This window comes from Myotis myotis, unplaced genomic scaffold (genome assembly GCF_014108235.1).
Source record: "Myotis myotis isolate mMyoMyo1 unplaced genomic scaffold, mMyoMyo1.p scaffold_m19_p_7, whole genome shotgun sequence".
Classification (NCBI taxonomy): Eukaryota; Metazoa; Chordata; class Mammalia; order Chiroptera; family Vespertilionidae; genus Myotis; species Myotis myotis.
In genome coordinates this window covers 78153806-78181613 of record NW_023416379.1, presented here as the reverse complement: position 1 = coordinate 78181613, position 27808 = coordinate 78153806, and the positions used below count along the sequence as shown (strand labels likewise).

Genomic DNA, 27808 nt, shown 5'->3' with positions numbered 1-27808 from the left:
CAGCTGGAAGGGGGCTGTGTGGACCTGAGCCCCAGGGAGAAGGAAGAGGCGTCAGCGGACTTCCTCCGCCGCCGCAGTACGGGAGGCAGCGCGGGCGGGGGGCGGGGGGCGGGAGGGCTGCCCCGGTCTGCGAATCCCGCCCCCGGCGGGTAGAGGCGGAGCCCCGCGGTGCCCGCCCCGGCCGTCCCCTTTTCCTGGCCGCTCCCCTGTGCAGCGCCGGCCGGGGTCACAGCCGCCTGCGGGAAGCTGGGAGCCGGGAGCCGGGAACCCAGTCGACCCAAAGCTGCCCTGACGGTGAGCCCTGACGCGCACCGACCCAGCGCCGCCCCTGACGGTGCCCCATCACCGGAGGCGCAGAGCGGGTCTGGCCGGGGGTGAGGACTGCGTTCTTGGGGAGCCCGGGGCGCGCGTACGCGGGGCGGAGGTGTCAGGATCGCGACTTAGGGGAGCCCCAGAACCCGAGCCCGGAGGGGCGTTCGGGATCGCGATGTTGAGGAACCCGAGCCCGGGGCGGAGTGTCAGTGCCCCTATGTTGGGGACTCTCTGAACCCCAACCCCGAGGGCGAGAGGGCGGATCGGGATCGCGACGGTGGGGAGTCTCAGAGCCCAAACCTGGAGAGCTGAGGGGTCAGGACCGCGACCTAGAGGACCTCCCGTGCGGGAACTGGGGGTGGAGGGGGGCGGAACCGGGGGTGCTCTGTCGGCATTCTTGGGGCGCCCCCCGCTGTGCGGAGACCCGAACCCGGGAGGGGAATGCAGAGGAGAGGAAACCCGAGGCGGGAGGGTGACCCCGAGGAAGGGGAACCCCAGAAAGAATAGGGTGGGACGAGACTGTGACTTCTCCGGGGAAAGATGGAAGGGGCCTCTCTGAGAGGGGGCGGGGGAGACGGCGTTGTGCGGGGAGCCTGGGTCCGGTGCGGAGAACAGGGGCCTGGAAGGATGGAACCGGGCGGGGGATCCGAGGTGGCCAGTGGGTGGTGGGGCAGAGATTCGGACCCTCTCGGCCAAGGGCACAGCCCACTGACACCTCAAGAGGGCAGTCACTCGAGAAAGCGAGACGGGGCCACCTCAGACGGCGCTAGTGGGGACTCGGCACCCAGCTAGCTACCGGACTTGGCAACTTGGGTGGGGGAGGTGGGGTGGGGAGGTGCACCTCGCAGACCTGGCGCGGCGACTTGAGGGCGGCTGTGGTCCCTCAACCACCCACCGACAAGGGGGAGACCCAGACGGGCTCTTGGTTGCACCCTGTATTGCTGAACTGGGTTAGAAGTGATTTTGGTCAGGGAGTTAAGAGAATACTTATGGAGTAAGATTTCAAATATACAGGTAAGATCTACAAAGGGGTGTGTAATTTTTTGGATCCACATGAGCTATTTGCTCCCTACTCTGCTGTTCTCTGTGAGAGACTATTTCTGAGTAAAAAAATCAGCAATGTGCACACACACACACACACACACACACCGCCCACAAACGCGCTGCATTCTTCAACCAAGTAAACACTGGGAGTATTGTACAGTTTTTGGATCGTTTGTGCTCATTAGGGCTCCCTTACTGAAGTGAATAGGATTCTATCTACTCGGAAGGTGGACTGCCTTTGCCCTCTTAAGATGTCCACAGGCTGTGCCCACCCCTAAGGTGTCCAGGTCACCTGGCAGGAAGCCAGGCTGCTTAGGACCTCAGCGGATGGCTATCCAAGTGTGTCTGAAGATAAACAAACGACCAGTGCAGTGTCTGTTCTCCGTTGTTTGTCTTCGGTGCCAGCTCCCTTTCTGTATGATAATTACTTTATTTGCTGTAACAGCTAATTCAGGCCCTGGGGTTCTATTATGTGGATTTTTCTATTGGAAGGTTTCTAGGCTTTGGGGATCCGGGGGGAAGAGAGATGCCCCCCACTCCTTCTGTCCTGGATATAGATCCATCTTCTGGCACACACTGAGATTTGAGCTTCCTGGGAGGATCCAGCACTATGTTGGCAACTAGCATTTGTTGGGCCCAGTTTTTAGTGGGTTTTTTTTTTTTTTTTTTCATGAAAAGGAAATCTCTTCAATAATTATGCAAGTTGACAGGAAAGTGATTTCTGCTTTTTACAAGTAGCATTTCAGGACAAGTTTTTTTCTTTCATTAACCCCTAGAGTGCCGGGGAGCGTGATCGCGCTCCTTCTGTCTTTCACCAAAAGTGCCAGGAGCGCTATCATAATTTTTTTCCTAAACTGCTGTAAAGTCAGCAAAAATGCCTTGGCAATTTTAGCATAGTTCCTAGGATATTGGTTGGCGCTCAAAGGGTTAAGGGGGTGGTCAGAACCTTACCCAAAATCTGCGTTATCATTATTGCAGCAGAATATTTATTCACTTGGACTTAAAGCTAGCCGATTCTTCCATTTCTTTACCCAAATGTTAAAAGAAATATGCCAGCACTTATACATTCAAGTGAGTATCCCTCCCCTTCAAAAGCCCTGTCTTGGCAAGCTGCGCACTAATCCCGGGGATGCTGTCATGGCTGAGAATAATTTGGGAGCTCGTGCTTTGGCACCGCCTGCAGAGTTGGCAACACATTTAACTGAATTGCCTCCTGATGCCAAACCTTCCTCACTTGGAAAAGAGCCAGACACCATGTGGGGCCAACTGTGGCCTCTGAGGTGGGGAGTCGAGGTTGTCATAGAAAGTGTGGCCATTAAAGTAACGAGAGTCCCCTTGAGGGACTGGTGGTCCCCAAGATGGGCATCCAGTAAAGGCGTGTGTCTGTGTTTAGGATTGAGAGTAATGGAAGTGCAACCCTCCTTTGGGTGTATATGTTCTGGAATGTGTGTGCAAACATTGGTCCTATGACCTTGTTGGTGTGCTTTACGGCCTAGGAAGCTGGAGAAGGTAAGTCTTTCTTTTCCCGTGTGGGGACTCTTCGCCAGGCCCTTTTCATCACTGTGCATTTTTACAGAAAGCAACACAAAAGATATGTTTTTCTCACCAAAAAAAGTACCCAGAAAGTTACTTAACCCCATGTGTGCAATTAATGCCCAGTACTTGAGATTTTCTGTGCAAGGATCTATATAGAAGCAAGGGAAAGAGAATGCTTTCTGAAATGCCAAAATTTCAGTCGTGGGATTCTATGGCACACACTGTGAAAAACTACCATAACATCTCCCTTTTCTTCCATTGTTTTTCTAATTTCCCAGTGGTTGTTTTTTCAGATTCTATAACCTAAAGCTTTATACAGCCATCACTTGACTCTTGATCCGGCTGTGACTGTGGGCAAGTTATTACATGTCTTTTGGCCTCAGTTTTCTTACCTTAAAAAGAAGATGCTAATGAGTATGTACCACATGGGGCTGGAATGAAGATTCAGTAAGATTTATGCATGTAGAACACGAGTTCAGTGCTTGGCACAAAAGTACTCCATAGAGTCCAGCTATTTTTGTTATTAATATTGACTATTGATAGTTATATTACAATTTTTTTGAAGCCATGTATGGATTTATCATTTTCCACGTAATGCTGTCCTCTTCAGCTGGGCTTTGCAAATGGATATGTGAATGAGAACATTTTGTTTTTACTCTCCTGGCCTCTTAGGAGTTCTTAAAGAGTGACCTTAAAAGCAACCGTAGTTAGCTACTTTATTTTTGATTCAGATGGCTTTTTTTTAAAACAAGCATTCCTGTTTTGATTGTTAGGTATAATAGTTTAGTGAAGATCTGAAGAAAAATAAATATGGAAAAGCTTCTCCTGGAATTTCTTTTCCTTGATCCAATAAAATATTACTCGAATGAAACAGCTACAGTTCCCTTGGCCTGTATTGACAGGGATGATTCTGGTGAACATTTGTTCCAGTTAAACTTGAGTTTTGCTCTGTTTTTTCAATGACAACCTGGCACTGAACTCTGAGCTCTTCTGTCAATGTTGCCATTAATTTTTTTCAGAATATGAATTTTATTAAAACATAACATGGAAGATACAAACTGTGGGAATATAATTTTAATTTAATGAAGTGGTTAAGGGTTGCTATGAGGTAGATGTTCCATGAAATGTTCGACATTAAGTGAGAATTCTCTGTGTTCTCTGTGCAGAAGAGAGAGAGATGTACAAGCAACAGAAAGTAACATAATGTGCTCTCAAAGGATTACATGCATTAGCAAAAGTGTTTTTCTTCCAATGGCTTGTGGGCCAAAGATTAAATGGACTTCATTCATGTTCTTTTCTCTCAATTTCTTGGAGAAGGCTAAATATATAGATCTCTTTTTAGTGGTCATAATTTTTAGGGGTATTAATTCTTTCAGGATTAAGCCCTAGCCACATAAGGAGATATTGGCTATAAAAGTACCTGGTGATCTGTAAAATTATATATAACTGTAGGATAGGGTGATATTGTTGTTGTACTTATAAAGTACCAGGAAACAATACAGCATGGTGGGTTAGACTATAACAGTTGTTCTTAAAGTAGAAGAGGAGTGATTTTGACCCCCTCCCCACATCGCCAGAGGACATTTGGCAATGTCTGAGACATTTTTGGTTGTCATAACTGACATCTAATGGGTAGAGGCCAGAAGAGCTGCTAAGCATCTTCTAATGTACAGGACAAACCTTCACAACAAAGAATTATCCAATCCCAATGTAGATAAATGCTGAGCAACCCTAGTCTAGAGCAGTGATGGCGAACCTTTTGAGCTCGGCGTGTCAGTATTTTGAAAAACCCTAACTTAACTCTGGTGCCGTGTCACATATAGAAATGTTTTGATATTTGCAACCATAGTAAAACAAAGATTTATATTTTTGATATTTATTTTATATATTTAAATGCCATTTAACAAAGAAAAATCAACCAAAAAAATGAGTTTGCGTGTCACCTCTGACATGCGTGTCATAGGTTCGCCATCACTGGTCTAGAGCATAGATCTAGAAGTAGGGGTCAACCTGCATTAGCATCCTAGCACCGCCAGTTATTAAATGCACAACCCTAGGTGAGTACCTTAAACCTGTGTATCTATAAAATGCATGTCTGAAGAGATATCATGGAATTAAGTGAGATAGTACATGGAAGGCACCCAGTAAATGGTCACTCTTAGTATTATTATGTTGGGTTAGTAAATCCAGGGACTATATGACTCAAACAGACATGGCTTTGGGGTGTATTTTTTTATTATTATATTTTTATTGATTTCAGAGAAGAAGGGAGAGGGAGAGAGAGACAGAAACATCAATGATGAGAGAGAATCATTGATCACCTGTGTCCTGCACGCCCCACACTGGGGATCAAGCCTGCAAGCCGGGTTTATGCCCTGACCAGGAATTGAACCGTGACCTCCTGGTTCATAGGTAGACACTCAACCATTGAGCCATGCTGGCTGGGCCATGTGTAAACCACACGTCCCACGTGGTTCAGGGTTCAGGATCTGGAAGAGGGGCCGCACACAAATGAAATAGATGAGACAAGTAATAATTTGGAAATATTGGGGGGCCAGGGGGGCAAGTCCAACTCAAGGGGAAGTACTTCCCCTGGTGCTCAGGCCTCACCAACCTTTTATTGGTTTGGGATACACCCATAGCCCTTAGGCAGGCAATTTCCAGTAACAGGCAGACTAGCCCAGCAGCAAGGATTTACATAATAATAAATGGGGAAGTTGCTTCAGCTACCATTGTCTGGACTAACAGTGGGTGCACAGCCCTGACCTTTGCCAGGGCTTCAAGGGTCACCAGCCTTCCAGGTTCCTTGTCCACACGTCACTGCTAGTGAAGACAATAGGTGGCTTCCCACAGGGCCATTTGTGTGTGTGTGTGTGTGTGTGTGTGTGTGTGTGTGTGTGTGTTTAACCAATTGTGTACAGAACCAATACAGGTTTCTTAATCCCATCCGTGTGTCCAAGAAAAGGGCAGGGACACAGACTCATGGCCTCCACCATTCTGGTACCTTCTGCATTCTGGCCCAGGTTCTGCTAGGCAGCTCAGGGTAGGCTGCAGATCACTCCAACCAGGTGAACAGGACAGTCCCCAGACCTCTCTTCTGTATAGAGACGATGAACTGAGGATGGAGAGCTTTCTGTTTCATCTGGGCTACACCTAGAAGGAGACAGCCAGGCCATGAAGACCCTTCGACTGAGCTTATCTCCACGCTCTACTGAAACCCCTGTGTCTGCGAGGTCAGAGCAGGCAAGGAGGCCAGCAGTTTCCCTTTACTTTTCCTTAGCTCCTCCTACTCAAGCAAAAAGTTCTTGTAAGGCAGCGGTTCTCAACCTTCTGGCCCTTTAAATACAGTTCCTCATGTTGTGACCCAACCATAAAATTATTTTCGTTGCTACTTCATCACTGTCATGTTGCTACTGTTATGAATTGTAAGGTAAATATCTGATATGCAGGACGGTCTTAGGCAACCCCTGTGAAAGGGTCATTCCACCCCCAAAGGGGTCGCGACCCACAGGTTGAGAACCGCTGTTGTAAGGGGTCCTTTCACTCTTAGCAATATCCTCCTAATCCGTTCCAGATTTTGCTCTGCATGGAGTCACCCAGCCATCTGGGAGGAGACAGGAGGCCTCCCGAAAAGCCCAGGCTCCGCTTTGATCTTTATTCCTTTCTGGGTTTCCTGGAGCACACTGAAGCCACAGGAGTGAGCGATCCACTCACAGCACCAGCAGGCCTTCAGCTGGGTGGGGGTGGGGTGACATCCGGTGCTGAGTGTGAGCAGACAGGGATGTCAGTAATTCATCCAGTGGTGCTTTAGCTGGGAGCTAGATTGAAGCCATTAGTTCTGTGGGGCTTAGTTCTGGCTGCACAATAATAGAGCCACCTGGGGCTGTCTAAGAATTGCTCAGTCCCCACTCCAAACCATTGATGCTGAATCTTGGTGGGTAGGGCCCGGGGAGTCAGATTTTTAAAATGCTCCTCAGATGACTCTGATGCCCAGTAAGAGTTGAGGGTCGGGACTATGCCTTGTGAAATGAATGACCTACATTAAAAAGAGAAAAAAAAGGAACAGAACCAAATTAAAAATATCAAAGTAACAGTTTTATTTTGTCAAGCTTTCATTTTAGTGATCAATGTATGCCTGTTTGCAATGTAAAATATTTCTTGTAATGGGTTCCAGTAAAAAAAAAAAAAAGCTGGAAAACCATTGTTTTAGAGCAGCGGTTCTCAACCTGTGGGTCGCGACCCCTTTGGGGGTCGAACAACCCTTTCACAGGGGTCACCTTACGACCATCCTGCATATCAGATATTTACATTACGATTCATAACAGTAGCAAAATTACAGTTATAAAGTAGCAACGAAAATAATTTTATGGTTGGGGGTCACCACAACATGAGGAACTGTATTAAGGGGTCGTGGCATAAGGAAGGTTGAGAACCACTGTTTTAGAGCCTTAGAGGTATTTAATGCAGATTGACAAATTTACCTCTTGCAATACTTCCATGCAAGGATCTGCAGTATGACTTTTGCAACTATCCTAGGAGGCATAGAGAGGAGGTATCATTGTACCGGGGGGTTTTTTGTTTTGTTTTGTTTTGTTTTTTACAGATGAAGGGACCTTGGAGTTGGAGAGGGTATATAATTTGTCAAAGTCATAATGAGAAAATGGCAAAAACAAAGACTCAAACCCAGGGCTTCAGATTACTGCCACCAGGCTCTGTCAATGACGTCTTTCTCTCTCTTCTTATTTAGCAGAGCCTGTGTAAAGGCACTGTGATAGAGCATGAGTTGGGCCTCAGCATTGTACAAATAATTACCGATGGACCATTTACTAGTGTCAGGAAATCCTATATAATAAAAGGGTAATATGCAAATTGACCCTAACAGCAGAAAGACCAGTCGCTATGATGCACACCGACCACCAGGGGGCAGATGCTAAATGCAGGAGCTTCCCCCTGGTAGTCAGTGCACTTCCACAGGGGGAGCTCCACTCAGCCACAAGCCAGGCTGATGGCTGCAAGCACAGTGGCAGTGGCAGGAGCCTCTCCTGCCTCCTCAGCAATGCTAAGGATGTCCAACAGGGAGTGGGCCTAAGCCATCAGTTGGACATCCCCTGAGGGCTCCTGGGCTGCCAGAGGGATGTGTGACTGCCAGCTTAGTCCTGATCCCCTGGGGAGTGGGCCTAAGCCAGCAGGTAGACATCCCCCGAAGGGTCCAGGACTGCGAGAGGGCTTAGGCCGGGCTGAGGGTCCCCTCCCCAAGTGAATGAATTTTCATGCACGGGGCCTCTAGTCCTATCTAATAAAGAGGAAATATGCTAATTGGCCCTCACCATCGCAAAGATGGCGGCACCCACAGCCAATAAGGAGGGAATGTGCTAATTACTGCCATGCCCTCAAAGATGGTGACGCCCACAGCCACAAGATGGCGGCGCCCAGTCCCCTAAGCCCCACCGGGGCAGCAGGCACGCAACAAGGCCGGGCCCGTCTCATGTGCCTGCCTCTGGAGTCCCCCAGTCTCCTTGGTCCCCCAGCCGCCCAGGGCTACCAGGGCCAGCTGAGGCTTGCGCTGCCGACAGTGGCAGCAACAATGGGGCGTGATGGGGCGTCGCCTTCCCCTGATCGCCGGGTCACCTCCCGCCCCTGAGGGCTCCCAGACTGTGAGAGGGGGCAGGCCGGGCTGAGGGACCCCACCACTCCAGTGCATGAATTTCATGCACTGGGCCTCTAGTCTATATATAAAAGGCTAATATGCTAAGTGTCCGACTGGTTGCTATGACGTGCACTGACCACCAGGGGCAGACGCTCAACGCAGGAGCTGCTGTGATGTGCACAAAGAAACGTCACCACAGACCTGGTGCCCACAAAGCAACACTCGGCTCACCCCAAGTGGGACACAGGCCCTGCCACCACCCCGGAGTGACACCCCATCAAATCGCAGCTGACGCTGCTGAGAACCCATGGCACAAAACGCAGCCCACAGCCCAACCCAGCTCGGAAATGGTCGCTGTGGGCACTGGGTAATGACATCACGAAGCAACACCCAGCTTCCTCTCCCTAGCGATGACTAGCCTTCTTGCAGTTTCTTCAGCCCAGGAACACGACTTGCTTTATAGCCAAGTGCAAGCATTTCACACTTTAACAAAATGTCTGAAGTGTTTTCCCATGCCTGATCTCATTTAATCCTCACAGAAGTCCTGGAGTAGTTAGATAGGAGACTTGGTGGAATCCTATTTTCTTTTCATTAGCCGAAAAATGGAGATTTAGAAACTTGACCTGACTGAAAAGATGTAAGAAATGGTGAACCTTGGAAATGACTTCAGGTTTTCTCACTGCACAGAATATAGTCAAACACTGCTGCAGTTAAATATTTTTACCCTTTGTTCTCCCTGCGTGATCTGCAATAATAATCTGCTTCGTGTTGACATTTACTGCTGTGTTTCTGACAATTACCTGAGAGAGAAGTTGGGGTGCTTCACTGGGCTGGAAAAAGTTTAGCTAAATCAGAAAGCAGGTCTAATTAAGCAAGTTTATTCTATATAAAACGCTAAGTTGACTCATGCATGGGTGATACATATAAAGCTCTCACTGGTGCCAATCACATGTGTGTGTTTTGATCTGTCATTGTTGATTGTGAATTTGGTTGACACTTCTATTATATAGAAAGGGTGAGTAGCGATATTAAAATATTTCTTCTAATTAATTTCTTTGCAATGCGCTTGAATACGTGCACCGGGCCACTAGTATATTAATATTACCTCATTTAATTCTCAGAACAACTCAACAATAGTAGATTACTCCTATTAGCCCCCTTTGGCAGATGAGGAAACTGAGGGACAGAGGAGTTGTGACTCGCCCAAGGAGCAGAGTTCTTACAGCAAGGTCACATTCTTGATTTGTGTCCTTTGTTCCCTCAGTACTAGTTTGTTGACATTTCTCCAGATTCTAGACTCTTGTCTCTAGGGACAGTTTAAATATCAGGGAAATGTTCCTATGTCTTAGCTCAGGCTGCCATAACAAAATACCACAGACTAGGTGCCTTGAACGACAGAAATTTGTTTCTCACAGTTTTGGAGGTTGGGAAATGCAAGATAAAAGTGCCAGTAAGTTTAAGTACTGTGAGGGCCCTCTTCCTAGTTTGCAGATGGCCACCTTTTTTTTTTTCTTTAAAAGAATTACTGATTTAGAGAGAGAGAGAGAGAGAGAGAAGGGAGGGAAAGAGAGAGAAACCAATTTCTTGTTCTACTTATTTATGCATTTATTGGTTTTTCTTATATGTGCCCTAATCAGGGATCAAACCTTCAACCTTGGTGTATCAGGTTGACTCTAACTACTGAGCTATCTGGGCAGGGTCAATGGCCATCTTCTTGCTGTGTCCTCACGTGGCAGTGAGCGAGACAGAGAGACATACAGCAAGCACTGGGTGAATGCCCTAGAGAGCAAGAGTTAGCTCTCAGTCCCTTTTTCCTACTTACTCCCATCCTGGGACCCCACTCTAATGACCTCATCGAAACCTAATTACTTCCCAAAGGCCCCCGATTCAAATATCATCACATTGGGGATTATGGCTTCAACATAAGCATTAGAGATGGTAGAGGTGCAAACATTCAGTTCATAACACCCTAGAACCTGTAGCTTCCACTCACCTTTCCTTGTGTGTGAGGCTGGAAATCCCCGCCCAAACCACCCAGTGATTAAGGCAGGAAAAGGGCGCCCTCTCTGTTGTATAGAACTACTTTATGGAAACTTGCTCAGGCTATTTGTGATACTTAATGGCATGAATTACTGAAATTCATGGTGTGGCTTGGGTAGTCCTGGCTGAGGCGTAACCTGAACACTAAATCATGTGGAGTGAGATTTTGATCAGTGGTCTGGGAACCAAAGGATATCTTGTTCATTCCATCATTTACTTATTCATTTATTCATTCATCCATCCATTCATCAAATATTAAGGGCCAGGGTCAATGCTGTACACTGGGGATAGAATGATGGGCTAAAATGCTGTCCCTAACCTTATGGAGGTTATAGCTTACAGGTAAGTTTTAGATGTGACCCTCCAATTCAAAGATAGGTAGAGAAAGTATTTATCATGGCTTTTAAATTCTTGTGCACATGGCCAAAGTAAAGCTCTGGCCACATGTCGATAGGGAGGACACTGGTTGGTTCCCTACGCAGAAAGTTAGAGAAAAAGAGTTAGACTTCACATTATCACACATGGTGTTTAGAAACCACAATTCCCCAAAGGTGGGGAACTGCTCTCTGCTGCAATAAGTCACCTGGATTGGATGATTAGGTTGAGTTAAGCCTTAGATAACTAATAACTGTCCCTATTTTCTTATGTGAGGAGGATTCAATAGTATATCAGAGTGTAACTTGTCAAATGTGTGGATTAATAATAATTATGATTATAATAATTATGAATGTTGGTATATAATAGCGGTAATGGGGAACGCCAAGATTTCGAGATGAGCACACCCAGAGAAGAACCAAGGCGAGCTCTCCCCCTTTTCCAGGCTGAGCGGGTTCCTGACTGTAACTAGTCTCCAGTTCCTAGGACTGTAAGCATATGAAGGTCAGAGGTAGGGTTATTGGTTTAAGAGATTTTGTTGGTCTTGAGACACAGATAGCATTAAGGGCAATGACATTTATCCTTCTAGGGCAGCCGTGGGCAAACTACGGCCCGCGGGCCGGATCCGGCCAGTTTGAAATGAATAAAACTATTGAAAAAAAAGACCGTACTCTTTTATGTAATGATGTTTACTTTGAATTTATATTAGTTCACACAAACGCTCCATCCATGCTTTTGTTCCGGCCCTCCGGTCCAGTTTAAGAACCCATTGTGGCCCTCAAGTCAAAAAGTTTGCCCACCCCTGTTCTAGGGCCATGGTGGGCAAACTGCGGCTCGAGAGCCACATGCAGCTCTTTGGCCCCTTGAGTGTGGCTCTGCCTAAGCCTTAGGAATACCCTAATTAAGTTAATAACAATGGACCTACCTATATAGTTTAAGTTTAAAAAATTTGGCTCTCAAAAGAAATTTCAATCATTGTACTGTTGATATTTGGCTCTGTTGACTAATGAGTTTGCCAACCACTGTTCTAGGGTGAGATAGGCCAAGATTAAGAAGAGCCAAAGAACTTATATGCATAGCCCATGGATACAGAAATAGTGTGTCGAAGGCTGGGGTGGGGTGGGAGCCAGGAAGAGGGCAAAGGGGGGGGGAGAATAGGGGACATCTGTAATACTCTCAACAATAAAAATAAATTTAAAAAGGTAAAAAAATAAGAAAGAAGAAAAAATAAAGAATTTGTTGCTTTTCATTAGTAGCTTGAAACTGTACTTGCCCTATGGTAGCACCTGCTCTTTGGAGTCTAAGAGAATTCCCAAGGTCCACAGTCAGGAAACTGGAAGAAGTCTACACTTACCCACACCAGTTCAAGATGGAATAAAAATACACTTGCTCTGTGGAATCTTGCCTGTAGAACATACTTACGTGAGAAATAAAACTTTTTGCTGGTGAAAACTATTATCTCATTTTCATTTTAGGCTTATTCTAAAGAGAATTGGTAAAGTTGTATAAAATATGGAAGGAAAGGGAAGATGATGTAAAATCAGAATTGGAGTGTAATAGCTCTTGAATTAGAAAATTTCTATTCTCCGTGGTATATTTAACTCTGGTCCACAGAATTCATTCCAGGAGTCCCATCTTAGCTTTTCTATTTCTGCACTTAAGCAAGATAAAAGGCGTTGATATTATTCTCTTGGGTTGCCAGGAATCCTGAGCACTTTAGAAAGTGGAATTAGTCAGTTTCATGCCTGGCTAATGCTGAGGTTGGACTTGGCTGCAGTATTCGAATGTCATCCAGACAAGCAGATTCAGGTAAAGCTCCAAAAATGACATTGGTGAAATAAGATTATTTTTTTAAAATCTGTTGAATAATAAAATGTTTTCTATTGATTTGAAAAATATGTGTCTATTTATACAATGCCAACAAAAGTGATTTTGTTATGTAAAAAAATATAATAAAATAAAACACCCCCAAATGACAACCTAAAAAAAAAAAAGACATTGAAACTGGACAGCATTTCAGGCAGTTGGAAACTGATTTATCAAATCTCGGTTTTGTGCAGTGGTTCAGGTTAGTTCATAAAGTGCTATAAATATTTCTTGGATCACATAAATCTCTCTCTCTCTCTCTCTCTCTCTCTCTCTCTCTCTCTCTCTCTCTTCAAAACATCCTGCATGATGACTAAAGTCTTTCTAATGGAGTTCTGGCTTTATTATTTACACCTGTCTTATCCATTGATCCTCTCAACAATATACAGACATGAAGCAAGTGTTTCACAATAGAAATAAGAATGGCTTTCCGGGTGGTGTGGCTCAGTCATTGAGTGATGACCCAAGAACCGAGAGGTCACTGATTCACTTGCTTGTCACGGCACATGCCTGGGTTTCTGGCTCCGTCCCCAGCATACAGGAGGCAGCCCATCGATGATGTTTCTCTCTCATCGATGTTTCTATCTTCCTATCCCTCCCCCTTCCACTTTCTCTAAAAAATCAATAAAAACACATTAAAATAAAAAAAGAAGAAGAATGGCCTGGCTACAATTGAATTCGGCCATATTTTTCTCATGACTTTTTTTAAAATAATTTTTTAAATTATAAAAGATACTATAACACAACATTTATGGAAGAAGAGGGAACCACATAGAAGAGAACATGTAGGTATTGATCACAGCAACATAGTTATCTATTTATCAGCTCTGTGAAGAAGATTGAATACATCTGCATTAAAATTTTTTCGCATAAAAAAAAGAAGAAAATCTTAAACTGTATAATTATGTATCTGTGATATGTCTCATAACCTGGAGAACCAGTGGTGTCTAGATACATAACCAAATTACAAAGGAGGTAATGATAAGACATCCATTTGTACGTGAAGGCATACAGAGATGTAACATTGCTACCATGTATTGAGTAATTACTATGTGCCAGGCATTGTGCAATGCACTCTATTTACGTTCTCTCTAATTCCTAAAACAACCATAGGAGGGAGATATTCCAGTTTACCCAGGAGAAAACAAAGATGAAGTGGCTAGCCCAGTGGTTTTCAGCCTTCCTAATGCCGCAACCCTTTAATACAGTTCCTCATGTTGTGGTGACCCCCAACCATAAAATTATTTTTGTTGATACTTCATAACTGTAATTTTGCTACTGTTATGAATTGTAATGTAAATATCTGATATGCAGGATGTATTTTCATTGTTACAAATTGAACATAATTAAAGCATAGCGATTAATCACAAAAACAATATGTAATTATATATGTGTTTTCCGATGGTCTTAGGTGACCCCTGTGAAAGAGTCGTTCGACCCACAGGTTGAGAACCGCTGGGCTAGCCCAAGGCCATTACAGTTAGTGTCACAGCTGGGATTGGAGATTCCTTGTCTGTGAGAGGGCAGGGGGCAGATGAGTTTGGATGTAATCCTCTTAGAGTGCATATCTAGCCTGAAGTTGGTCTAGCCTGGCATTTCCTGTCCCTCAGCTTGTGTAAGCAATTCCAGAAGCTGGGAGTTTCTGGTACTGACTTTGGATTTATATATGTGGCATATATAAACCTATTGGACCTGAACCTATTGGAGGCATAGACTCTGGTGGCAGGGGGCAGGGTTGGGGGAAGTGTTAAGCTATTTTTCGTTATTTCATATGCCTACAAATATATGTGGGTCAAATAGTTGCACAGGCCATTAAAACTAGGTAGTGCTTTCTTTTGGCTGGGACAATACAAGATCAATTTAGACCTCATCTAAACTCTGACTCAAAATTCTGACTTGTGCTTATGTGTAGCTGACTAAAAGTTACGGGATAATGACTACTTAATGGCTGTGGTTGATTTAAAATTCTTTCAAAGCATAGAGAACTAATAATAATCTAAAACAGGCTTGATGGTGAAAAGATTGGGCAATAATGAATGGCCTAGAGTGACGGTGAAATTCTCAATGCAGCTCCCATCTCCCATTGCTGGCCCCAGAACCACCCAGGTCTCTAGAGAGGCAGGCAGCTATCTTGGTGCTTTTTGACCTAGCAACAATGCCTTCAAGTCCCTCTCTGATTTATAACAGATGACATGTATTGAGCACATGCTGTGTGTGAGCAGTTTTACCTGTATTTTCGCTCTTAAATTTTCTGTTATAGAAAATTTCAAAACAGAGGTAGATGGAATGCCCATCCCTCAACTTGAGCAATTATCAACTTAGGGCCAATGTCTTTGCCCCAATACCTTACCCCCAGGTGATTCTGAAGTAAACTGCAGACATCGTATCATTATTTGTGAGCATTTCAGAATGTATTTTGAAAGATAAGCACTCTTTTTAAAATATATTTTTATTGATTTCAGAGAACAAGGGAGAGGGATAGAGAGATAGAAACATCAATGATGAAAGGGAACCATTGATCAGCTGCCTCCTGTACGCCCCACACTGGGGATCGAGCCTGAAACCTGAGCACGTGCTCTGAGCGGGAATCAAAACCATGACCTCCTGGTTCATAGGTCGACACTCAATCACTGAGTCACACCAGCTGAGCAGATAAAGACTCTTTTATGATAATTCTTTAAACATCACAGCAATCCTGTCAGTCAGATACCATTATATCCGTATTTTATAGATGGAAATAATGAGACACAAGGAGGTTAAGATATGTGCCCAAGGTCCCCAACTTGTCAGTGGCGGAGTCAGGATTCAAATCCAAGTTGCCTACCTCCTCAGCCCATCCTGTTAACTACTAGGTGGTTGCAACCAACCCCTCTGCTGTCACCGATCTTCGAGAGTGGAATCAGACCTTGGAGTTAGAAGTGCACACTACCAGAAACACGACTGTTGATTTCTGTGAATTCAACCACCGGACCATTGCAGCAAATTGGTCTGTTTAGGTACATAGGGGCAGAATGACTGTGAAAGGCTTGGAATTGTCATCTCCAAGAATGAAAGCCTGAAATATTAGTGGATCCTCATTGGACAGCAAAACTGATAAAGTAACATGATTCTGAGAGTGTTTAAAATGTTGGAGAAGCCCACAATGAAAAGGACTCAACAGAAAATATTACAGTCACTGGGCTTGACAGCCAAGGGACCCAGTAAAAGGCTTCTTTTAAAATGAATTTTCCTTTGGTTTTCTCTCTTGGCAGAAGGAATCAAAGTCGTCCCACTGAGTCTTTTCAGTTTGTTTCAAGCGCGGCTAATTGTGTTTGTTTGCCTCCCGAATCACATGTCTGCCTCCTCTCCCTTGCCTTTTCTGAGCTCTCTTGTCTGTGTGTATACTGTGGCTGCCAAAGGCATTCTCCTCACCTGGGACCCAGTTGGCTGACAACACAGAGTAGATGGTGAGAGGCCAACTCTGTCTCTCCCAGAGGTCTGACCTGGCCTCTGGTGTCCTACCCACCTCGGGGGGGAGGGGAGAGAGAGAGAGAGAGAGAGAGAGAGAGAGAGAGAGAGAGATTGATTGATTATATAATCTGGCTGTGAAAAGAAGCATGTCGTTTGCCTTGTATGTGCCCACTTGGTGTTAAGAACAAAGCAGAAAGCAAGTGAATACTATTGGTTGATCCAGAGAGCTTTGCTAGTTCAAGTTCAAGAAACTGAGCCTCCCTTTTCCCTGTTGAAACAAACATGACATTGGCTTGTCTGATTAGCACTTTCCTTTGTCTTGGGGATCACTAACATTGGCTTGCTTCTCAACCCTTGGTCTCTTTTCCTTCCCCCTCCTCCACACAGTCCCACCACAGAAGCCATATAGCTGCTGGAGAGCTACCCAGCTCCTTAGCCTCTAGCCCAGGGGTCCTCAAACTTCTTAAACAGGGCCAGTTCACTGTCCCTCAGACCGTTGGAGGGCTGGACTATAGTTTAAAAAAAAAATATGAACAAATTCCTATGCACACAGCCGCGGCAAAAACAACCGGCGGGCTGGATAAATGTTTTCGGCGGGCCGCATGTGGCCCATGGGCCGTAGTTTGAGGACCCCTGCTAGCCCATGGAACACTGAAAGTTGGTGCTTGTTGAGATGCTGTTGAGGTACTTTTCAGAAAGAGCTTGTCCTTGTCCTTTTTCCTTAGCCCTTGTCCTTTTTCCGGGATTGTTTTTTTAATACATTTATTGTAAATATTTCAAAATAGTTTTTTTTTTATGATTGATTTGACTTCCACTCTTTTAAAAAGTAGGGGGGATGCCAAAACCAGTTTGGCTCGGTGGATAGAGCATCGGCCTGCAGACTAAAAGGTCCCAGGTTCGATTCCGGTCAAGGGCATGTACCTTGGTTGCGGGCACATCCCCAGTGGGAGGTGTGCAGGAGGCAGCTGGTCGATGTTTCTAACTCTCTATCCCTCTCCCTTCCTCTCTGTAAAAAATCAATGAAAATATATTTAAAAAAAAAAAAAAAAGTAGGGGGGAGGGAAGGGAAACAGCGGGTTGCAAGTTGCTTAGCTCTCCACAATAGATTTTGCTCAGGGATGGCACATACCTGGCTCCGTGCCCAGCTCTCTCCTGAGCCTGGTGCCCCTGAGAGCCTGTGGTAGACATGGTGCATCCATCACAGCACCTCTTCCTCTGAGCTCACCCCAGGCCTGGAATGCCTCTCAGTATGGGACTCCAGGAAGCCCTTATCAACCAGGTTGGCAGGAGGGTTGAAATCCATTTGCTGTTTCCTAAGTAAGTGGCCTGGAAAGCTCTTCCGAACTGAAATCCTACCAGCCTTTCTTGTGCTCACAGTAGGTCACTAACAGCTAGGGACCAGCTCTCTCCTCTTTCACCAAAATCAGGTCAGAGGTAGGGAAAATACTGAACCCTCCTGGAGAGCAGATGACAGGGGGGAAATATATTTTTTAAAATATATTTTATTGATATTTTACAGAGAGGAAGGGAGAGGGATAGAGTCAGAAACATTGATGAGAAAGAAACATCAATTCAGCTGCCTCCTGCACACTCCCCACTGGGGATGTGCCTGCAACCAAGGCACATGCCCTTGACCGGAACCGAACCTGGGACCCCCAAGTCTGCAGGCTGACGCTCTATCCACTGAGCCAAACCGGCCAGGGCGAAATATTTTAAATGTTGATGGTTCTTGGAGGATTTGGAGGTCGTGACTCTCCCTTTTCAACCCACAGTAGGTCTGTGGATCGGTTGGTTTAGTCAGTAACCAGCTTCCATGGGAGAAATGGAATGCTTAGTGCTTAAGAGAAATATAAGGGAAATGGAAGCCCAGAGCCTGTCCTAAGGAGCTCCTCAGCTGGCATAGCAGTTGTATTAAGCTGAGTTAAAATTCAGTGTAGTTTAATGAGATGTGAAAGCAAGAAACTTAGTTAACTCTCAGGTGATTTAGCAATTCTCTTTACCTTTGAAGAAACTTGGAGGATATTAAGAAAATGCATATGAAGCAACAGGATTTCCTTGACAGAAGATGTGTTAACTGTTCATGACCACGTTATAGATGGTGCACTGGGCTGTAGGAACGGCCTGGTCCAGCCTGTAGTCACCAGGAATCATTACCTCCTGGTGAATTGTGGGCGAAGAAGCTGTGCGGGCTGCTCCAGGCCTGGCTGCCCCTGGAAGATTGACAGAGGATGCCAGGCTGCTGTCTGGGTGGTTAGGATCAGGGTGTGTGAGCACAAGTGTGGTTTTCTTTTGTTTTAATCAACAGAACATTCTTTTGCCAAAAGAAAAAAAAAAAAGTCAAATCAAGGCTCATTCTGGGATACTCTGACTTACCAGGAAGGACTGGCAGAGGTCCCTTGGAGGGAGAAAGACAAGGGGGAGGGGGGAGGCACCATCCAGGTCAAACAAGCATTAGATTGGCCAGGTATTTTAAAGGTATATGTAAAGAATCAGGTTAGATTTAGAGCCCCTGCCACGCCCCCCCCCCCCCCCCCCTTAAGTGTGTACTGTTATCTAGCATTGCTTATCTAAAAATCACAGAAATCACTTCTGGCTTACTATTATTCTTTAATTTCTCCATCTTTTTGGATATCATACAAAAAGAAATCAACAACAACAAAACACAAAACATCATTTGCTGTTATTTTGGAATAACAAATAGTCCGAAGTAGTCGAATATTCTGAGTGGGATGAATGGCTGGTGAGGCTGAAATAGAGTTGGGGAATAATTGCAACTGTCAGTAGATACTACAATCCTTTGTCCAAGGGAGCTGCTGGGGTGTTGGAAATGAAACTGTAAATACTGACCTTGAATTTTCTGGTAACAATAAGTTCTTGTCTCTTCCCAAGACCATATGATCTGTGGAACTTGCTGGAATAGCCTATGGCTGATACTGTACCTTTTGTTTTCTAAAGACACAGGAACTTTAAAATGCACCCATTGGGGTTAAAATCCTCTTATTGAAAAGCATTTTATTTGAATGTTAATTTCGTGGTGAAGTTACGTAATGTTGGCTTTTCCATACTGAATAAGCTTGCAGCTGGGAAGTGATACTTTCTGGACCTGCAGTCATCTTGTCTTAGGCATGTAATTACATTCTTTTTTTTTTTTCAACTTTAATTCAGAAATCTTAAGTCATTGGCCTTTATTATTCTCAGTTTACAGATGGCGCTATTGGTGCCAGAAGGATTATGGTTTATTTTTAAGTATGTGATTCATTTAATTTGAAGAGAGCAGGATTTGGGCCTTATGCCTTCCTTGCCTCCAAGATCAATACAACCTCAAAGAAGGAAAAGTTGTCCCATTTTTAAATGGACTGTATAATGGATGTGTCTTATCGATATTAATTACAGTGTATCTACTACAGTATAACTTAGATTAATCAAAGTCTTCAATTAAGCTAATTTTTACTGACATCGTCCACTTTGAAAAAAACACAGAAATCACAGGGAAATAAAGTCCTACTAGAACTTTTGTTTTAAGATCAACTTCCCAGTAGGGCTCTAGGCTCACCAGAGACACCATCCAGTCTTCTCAACCATTGGTAGGTCCATTATCCGAGCTGCATAAGGATCACTGAGATAGAGAAGGAGATGAAGGACTCGGATGGTTATGAATTATCCACATTATTTTCACTTACACATTTAGTAAAGTAAACAAACACATTTTAGAATGATTTTCAATAAATAAAGCAGAAACAGCATTTCCTGAGTAGTGTAGAAGTTCGGGAATTACCTCTGGAGCAAGACTTCCCGTGTGCGGATTCTGGCTCCACTACTTCTGGCTGGGTGACTTTGGGCAAGGGACTTAACCTGTTTCCTCATCTGTGCTCTGTGGATTGAAGGGTCCTGGGTTCGGTTCCGGTGAAGGGCACATGCCTGGGGTTGTGGGCTTGATCCCCAGTGGGGGGCGTGCGGGAGGCAGCCGATCAATGACTCTCATCATTGATGTTTCTATCTCTCTCTCCCTCTCTCTTCCTCTCTGAAATCAATAAAGATATATTTTTTTAAAAAAAAATTAAAAGCATGAGAACATAATAAATCACAAGGTAAAAAGTGATACAGAAAACAAAGAAAAAGAGCAGAGTAAGGGGGTTCTAGGTGCTGGAGAGGGTGCAGCTCCGTTACTAGGGCAATGAGGCTATTGAGAAGGTGGGATTTGAGCAAGCACTGGAAGGAGTTGTTTTCCTCCTGGCTGCTGTTGTAATCAGTGTCCGAACCTTCCAGGGCCCGCAGGCGGTGTGTGGCAGTGCTTAGGCCACGAGCAAGTGGTGTATGCCTTTAAAGCTCATGCTGGCGGGCAGCTGATGCAGAAGTCATGGCTGTGGGCATTTCAACTCGATTGGAAAAACAATCCGGGCCCTCAGGTAGCACTTGCACAGATTATAATCACATGTCACCTGAGACTTGAGGTTATGTTACAGTGAAGAGCAGTGGCTGCTTTTATACTTGGCCCTTTCTAAAGCGAAGCTCCATAACCCAGAAATGACAGTCAGGAGTCTGACTTTTTAGTTTGTCCTGAGTGCATATTGTTGCTTAAGCCACTTTTTTTTTTATTTCTTATTACATTTTATTGGGGTGACATTAGTCAACATGAACATATAGGTTTCATGTGTGGATTTCTAAGTTACAAGATCTGTATATAGCACCATGTGCCCACCACCCAAAGTCAAGTCTCCTGTCACCTCATATTAGGACCCCCTTCTTCCCTCCCATCCCCTTGCCTCTGGCAACCACCACACTGCTGTTTGTGTTCATAAGTTTCAGTTTTATATCCCACATATGAGTGAAAGCATATGGTTCTTAGCTTTTTCTGTCTGACTTATTTCACGTCCCATAATGTTCTCAAGGTCCATCCATGTGGTTGCAAATGATGCTCTTTCATCCTTTCTTATGGCGGTACTGGATTCTTGAATTGACTTTTTCGCATCTCACTTTTAACCACTTCCATAGCTAATAAGAAAGAAGTATGATGAGTATGAATCTCTACTTCGGAATCAGGAAGAAGTCTCTAGCCGTGCTCCCACCCCCACCCCACTGACCTTGGAGGAGCGGTGGACACCTGCGGGTAGACAGCCACCTTTGCCACTCCACAAGCCTGTCCCTGGCCAAGGATTCTGGAACTACTCCACAGCCATTCAGCACACGCGTGGCTATTTGTGACTCTGTCCCCAGGCTAATGTTGTGTAATAATTGCTGAGGTCACAGGACGAGGTGGGAGGAGGAGGAACAGATTTCCTCCTTAAATCCTGTCTACGCTGATGACAATAAACACTGGTTGACCAAAATAAGCACAGCACCAATCTTGAAAATACCCCTCCTCTCCCGATTTTTAGTAACATTCTTGTCTGACCAGTATTTGATTTTTAGTTCTGAACAAAATTCTTATACATTTTTTTGGCATAAATGTAATATTTTGGGTGCTTTGACAATAAGTAGAGTAGGGAGAATGTTTTCCTTACCTTTACTCATAAGCAACTGCCTACCGTCATTTAGCTCCAGGCAGTCATCTGGCTGGGAGTGTCCCCCTGGACCTCCAGTGTCTCCCAACATAGAGTGTGGATGATAGAGACAGGCTTCTCGTGACCCCTGTGGTGAAATGATAGTACATAGGAATGTCGCAGTCAATATATATATATATACTGTCGTCATGAGAGGTATGTCCTTAGATGGTGATAGCAGTACTTAGTAGCAAAAGAAGGAAAGCTTAGTGGATTCAACAGATATTCATCGAAGGTCCGCTCTGAGCAAATATATGTGCCAGGCTCTAAGTGGGGAGGAGAGGGAATGTAATGCCATGTTACACAGGACTTGCTCATCAGAAACGTATGGCCTGCTAGGAGTATATGAAAAGTACTCAAATATCTACAGGACAGAATTGTATGTAATGGCATCATTTAAGTGATGCAAACTGAAGTTTGCAGGAGAATGGACTGAGGCTGTAGCTCTGACTGGGTGAGTTAGATGCATGGGGGAATCGAATCGGCATCTGAGAGGTGCCATCAGGGAAGGGTAAGGGGGGAACAGCCTCCTGGGCAGAGACCTGCAGAGGAAGCCCCTTCTAGGCACGTGCCCAAGAAGACATGTACGAACTGCACCACAGCCTTACTTGTCAGGGGAAATAGCTGAAAACAGCCTGCATGTCCATCCACAAGAGGATGGACAGATAAATTGTGGCATTCAGAAAATATTCAGCAGAGAAAATGAATCAATTAGAGAATGATGTCATAATTAATGTGGAAAAAAACACAAAGCATGTATTAAATGAAAGAAAGAAGGCTGCAGAATGTTAGGTACAAAATTTACATAAAGGTTAAAAATATTTTAAACAATATATGTTTATGGATACTGTATTTAATTTCATGATTTTATTATAGCATATATATATATATGCTGTACTCGGCCACGCGTTGCTGTGGCTCAGTCTGGTTAAATGGAAAAGAAAGAAAAGAGAAAGCGCACGTCTCTAATATGTTTAATTTCTTTTTTTTTAATATATTTTTTATTGATTAAGATATTACATATGTGTCCTTATCCCCACGTTACCCTCTACCCCACCCCCTGCTCATGCCCTCACCCCCTCCCCCCCATTGTCCGTGTGTCCATTGGTTAGGCCTATATGCTTGCATATAAGTCCTTTGCTTGATCTTTCCCCCTTACCCCCACCCTCCCCTACCTTCCCTCCAAGGACCGACAGTCCAATCAATGCCTCTCCGTCTCTGGATCAGTCCTTGTTCATCAGTTTATGTTGTTCATTATATTCCACAAATGACTGAGATCATGTGGTATTTATCCGCTCTCCAGTTCCATCCATGCTGTGACAAATGGTAAGAGTTCCTTTTTCTTTTTCCTCTTAAAGAATACCTTTCAGCATTTCATATAATGCTGGTTTGGTGGTGATGAACTCCTTTAGCGTTTTCTTATCTGTGAAGCTCTTTATCTGACCTTCTATTCTGAATGATAGCTTTGCTGGATAAAGTAATCTTGGTTGTAGGTTCTTGGCATTCATCACTTTGAATATTTCTTGCCACTCTCTTCTGGCTTGCATGGTTTCTGTTGAGAAATCAGCTGACAGTCGTGTGGGTACTCCCTTGTAGGTAACTGACTGTCTTTCTCTTGCTGCTTTTAAGATTCTCTCTTTGTCTTTTGCTCTTGGCATTTTAATTATGATGTGTCTTGGTGTGGTCCTCTTTGGGTTCCTTTTGTTTGGGGTTCTCTGCGCTTCCTGGACTTGTAAGTCTATTTCTTTGACCAGGTAGGAGAAGTTTTCTGTCATTATTTCTTCAAATAGGTTTTCAATATCTTGCCCTCTCTCTTCTTCTGGTACCCCTAATTCTGATGTTGGTATGCTTGAAGTTGTCCCAGAGGCTCCTTACACTATCTTCATATTTTTGGAATCTTTTTTCCTTTTTCTTTTTCAGTTGGGTCTTTTTTGTTTCTTCGTATTTCAAATCTTTGACTTGATTCTTGGGATCCTCTTGTCTGCTGTTGGATCTCTGTATATTATTCTTTATTTCAGTCGGTGTATGCTTAATTTCTAGTTGGTCCTTTTTCATATCCTCGAGAGTCTCACTAGATTTATCGAGGGCCTCACTAAATTTATCGGCGGTTTCCATAAAATTCTTAAAAAACCTTATAAAGGTGGCCTTGAACTCTATATCCAGTCGTTTGCTTTCCTCCATTTCTGTCATTTGTGACCTGTTTCTTTGTCTCCGCATTTTTTATGCTTCCCTGCGTTGGTAGAGTGGTTTTGTGTGCTAGGTGTCCTGTAGGGCCCAGTGGCTCAGCCTCCCCAGTTACCTGAGGTGGACACTCTTGGTGTACCCCCTTGTGGGCTTTTTGCACAGTCTTATTGTAGTTATGCCTTGATTGTTGTAGGATCACTGGGAGGAATTGACCTCCAGGCCAATTGGCAGTGAGAATCAGCTGTGTCTGCAGTGGGAGAACTTCTGTGCTGAAGACACCCTTCTGGGGCAAGACTTGCTTCAGTGGGGATTTGGTGTTCACTGAGTCTGCACCCTGAGTGTGTCCCTTTGGATCTGAGGAATTGTAATCTGGATGGTCCCCCTTTGACCACTGGGTACACTGGCTCTTGGATCTAAGGAGGTGCTAATTTAGCCTCTGCCTGAGGTTACACAGCAGGAGCTACAAAGAGAACTGCAGATTCCCCTTCCTTTTTTGGAGTTTGGAGGTACCCTGATGAGGCCCAGCTGTGAAGCAATGCAAGCTGCTGTGGGGCCTTGGGCCTTCTCTTGGAAGTTCTGGGTCTGTCTGGCCCAGCTGCAGTTAGGTAATTTTCAGGTTGCAAAGGGCCGGGGCATTCATATGCAAAAGCCTCTGCTGCAGCCTGGGTGGGGCTGAGTCTCAGGGAATCAAAGGGCGGAGCAAGCAGCTATGGCGGATTCTCAGCCCTGCCCTAAGGGGCCACGCGTCTCAGTGTCCCGGTAATTGCTGCAAGCACCTCTCTGGTTGCCGACCTCAAGTTCCAAGTTCTGCCCGCTGCCAGACAGTCCAGTTTCTCCCCGTATGAGTCCTGGGTCCCCAGAGACTTCCCGGAACCGGAGTTCAGAGCAGTCGGGAGCTTGTGACTCCCTCCCAATTTAAAAAGACAGCCGCGTCCTCAGGTACCAGCCCCTTTCCGCGCGCGCGAGCCTCCGTACCTCTGCACTTTACTTCCGCAGCTCCTCTGGCTCTCAGTGTGCTTTTCTTTCCTTCTAGTTGTAGAATTTCCACTCAGCCAGCTTTCCTGTAGTTCTGGATGCTGTTCATTTTGTCTTTATGTTGGTTTTTTTGAAGTTGTTGTGGGAGGCAGCAATTTCCCGGTGTTTATCTATGCCGCCATCTTAGTTTCTCTAATATGTTTAATTTCACAATGCTTGTGGGTATACAATATTTTTTATTGTTCCATTGTCTGTGCAGATATAGAGATTGTCTGGTTTGCCAACTCTAGAACACGCAACATATAATTGTCCAAGTGAGAAGCAATCCGCATCTAGATCTAAACTGCACAATTCTAAAGATTGGCCCTGAGCTTTGTTGATGGTGATTGCAAATGCCAATCGAATTGGGAATTGCAATCTCTTAAATTGAGATGGCATATCCTTTGGAATCATAGGAATGCGAGGAATGAGGACATCTTCACCTTTGAAAGGTCCTGTCAAGATTGTTGCTTCTACGACGTTGCTCATTAATTTTTTTACTGCAAGCCGAGTGCCATTGCAAAGCTTTCGCTGGTTGATATTTCGCAACATAATTGACACGCCGATTTTCAATTGCAGTACGTGCGGTGGCACCTCTGGCAGATTGAATGAATTCAAAAATTCTGTTCAATAATTAACTGCTTCATCTGCTTCCACAACAGTGTCGACGGACTTGTATGTGACTGCCTCGCTTTGAATGTTAGACTGAATGATGTTCTTAAGTCCGTAGGCGTCTTTGTTCTTGGCCGCAAGAATAGCTCGTTCACTCAGCCAATCGTGATTCTTATCATTGGTTTGAATATTGGGAAATACTTTTTCAACCAATTCTTCTTTTGACGTCGCTAAATTGCAGAAGTTATGAGGCAATGAAATGCGTCCTGAGGTCAGATCAACCGGCACCTTTTCGTTCCCAATTCCCAGCAATTGATGTGAGAATGTCTCAGCTGATCGATCGTTTTGCAGCTGGACACGCATATTTGTGGTTAATTTTATCTACAATTTATAATTGTAAACAGAAACATTGAAATGGAATCGTAAAATATTTAGTATAGCCTGTGTGTTGCTTTTACGTCCAACAGATGGCGCTGTTTTTCAAAAAGAGCATGTTTTTACCTGTCACAGGTGTGACATCTATATAATAGTAGGTATACAGGTATATAAAAACAGGCGCGTATTCGAATGCAACGTTGTGTCAAAATTTCAAAGCAATCAGTGAAGAACTTTCAGAGATTTAAGATTTTGAACAAATGAACATTTTGAACAAACACACACACATATATATATAACCCTAATATGCAAATAGCCCAAATGGCGGAACAACTGAACAACCAGTCCCTATGATGTGTGCTGAACACCAGGGGGTGCGCACGGAACATGGTGGGCGTAGGCTGCAGCAGGATTGTAGAGCAGGTGAGTGGAAGCGCCACACCAAGGCGGGGCACCCACTGCTGGCTCTGGAGCTACCACTCGCACCCGTTGCTAGTGCCCAGCACTGGCCCCAATAGTTCAGCACCATCAGTGGGTGCCAGCAGTGGCTGCTGGCCCCAATCGCCCCTCAGGGCTTCTCCACCTCCCCCTGCTCCTGGGGGGTGATTGGGGCTGGCATCCACTTCTCGCACCCACTGCTGACGCTGGCCCAAATCACTCCATGCCGTCAGCAGGTGTGAGTGGGGCTGGTGTCATCAGCGCGTGGGAGCGGCTGCAGCAGAAGCAGGGCTGCCAGCAGAGTGGGGACCGGGGGGCTGCAGTGGGAGGGGTTGGGCTGGGGCATGGAGTATGGGCCGAGACCCATCCTTGTCCCCACTGTATTATCCTCTATACTTCTCTGTATGCCAGAGGTGTTTCATAATTTTTAAATGAAAGAGGAAGTCATAGGGCATGCTTAGGAATACTAGATGGGGTGGTAGATCAGTGGTTTTCAAACTTTAACATGAACCTTGCTAAGAAATATATTTTATTTCAGGGACCGGGAGATTCGTGACAGTACTTTAATATGCAGGATGCACCCTGACATGCTCTGTTCTATTTCCTCAGTTTTGTTCTGCATGAAAACAAGCTGTGGGTCCATTAGGGCCAGGGCATGGAAGGCTCAGCTGAGAGCCTTGGAAATGTGAGCTTTAGTTGGCAAAGAGGAGAGGGCTCCTGGCGGCTTTGGGACGTAGCATCATCAGGCCTGAACTTCAGCCCAGTCAGGTCAGATGGAACTGGGGCCAGAGACTGGAGGGTGCAAGGTCAGGTAGCAAGGCAGTTATCACCATAGTGTAGCTGGGGCAGGACTCAGGCCTACAGGGGAAGTGAAATAAGGAATAGGTTTGGGATAAGCTGCACTTTTTAAAAAGGGGGATTTGATGTCTGGGATTTGCGAGGAGGAGGAAGAAAAGGAGAAATTATGCTTTGCTTTCAAGGCTTGGTGACTGGGAGGTTGGTCCCACCAATAACTAGAACTAGGTACCGCAGGAGAAAGTTTGTTTTATTCACACAGTGCTTAAAGTGCTGATGGGACATCCAGATGAGTAAGGTGACGTCTCGGTTGAGGATTAAAAGCATGAATTTAACGTGGTCTCAGAATGTTTTGTGACTTTCCATACTAGTACACGGCGCCTTGTGAGGAAGAAAGAGAAGTCACGTGTAAGCAAGGCGGATCAGGCAGGTAGACCCAGCGAAGGGGTGGGGGTGAGGAGTCTGGCCAGGGGAGACGAGAAGTGGCAGGCTCGGGGCCGGATGAGGAAGGTGGACTGAGAGAGAAGAAAGGCCGGAGGACTGGAGGGCGAGGAGCCCAAGTGTGTCTGCAGACGCGCGG

At 45.1% G+C, this 27808-nt stretch overlaps 1 protein-coding gene across 5 annotated transcripts in view; it reads left to right on the top strand.

The window, feature by feature from the left end:
• The first annotated feature begins 202 nt into the window (after positions 1-202).
• The window catches only part of PAQR8 (progestin and adipoQ receptor family member 8), a 43060-nt gene continuing 15454 nt past the window's right edge, over positions 203-27808 (top strand). Inside the window, exon 1 of one of the 5 annotated variants that reach the window (XM_036317208.1) lies at positions 203-294. The gene's annotated coding sequence lies outside the window, so the exon portion shown is untranslated. Of the gene's footprint in view, positions 375-27808 lie in introns of all 5 variants that reach the window. The other 4 variants (XM_036317210.1, XM_036317214.1, XM_036317209.1 and 1 more) reach the window with 4 other exon arrangements.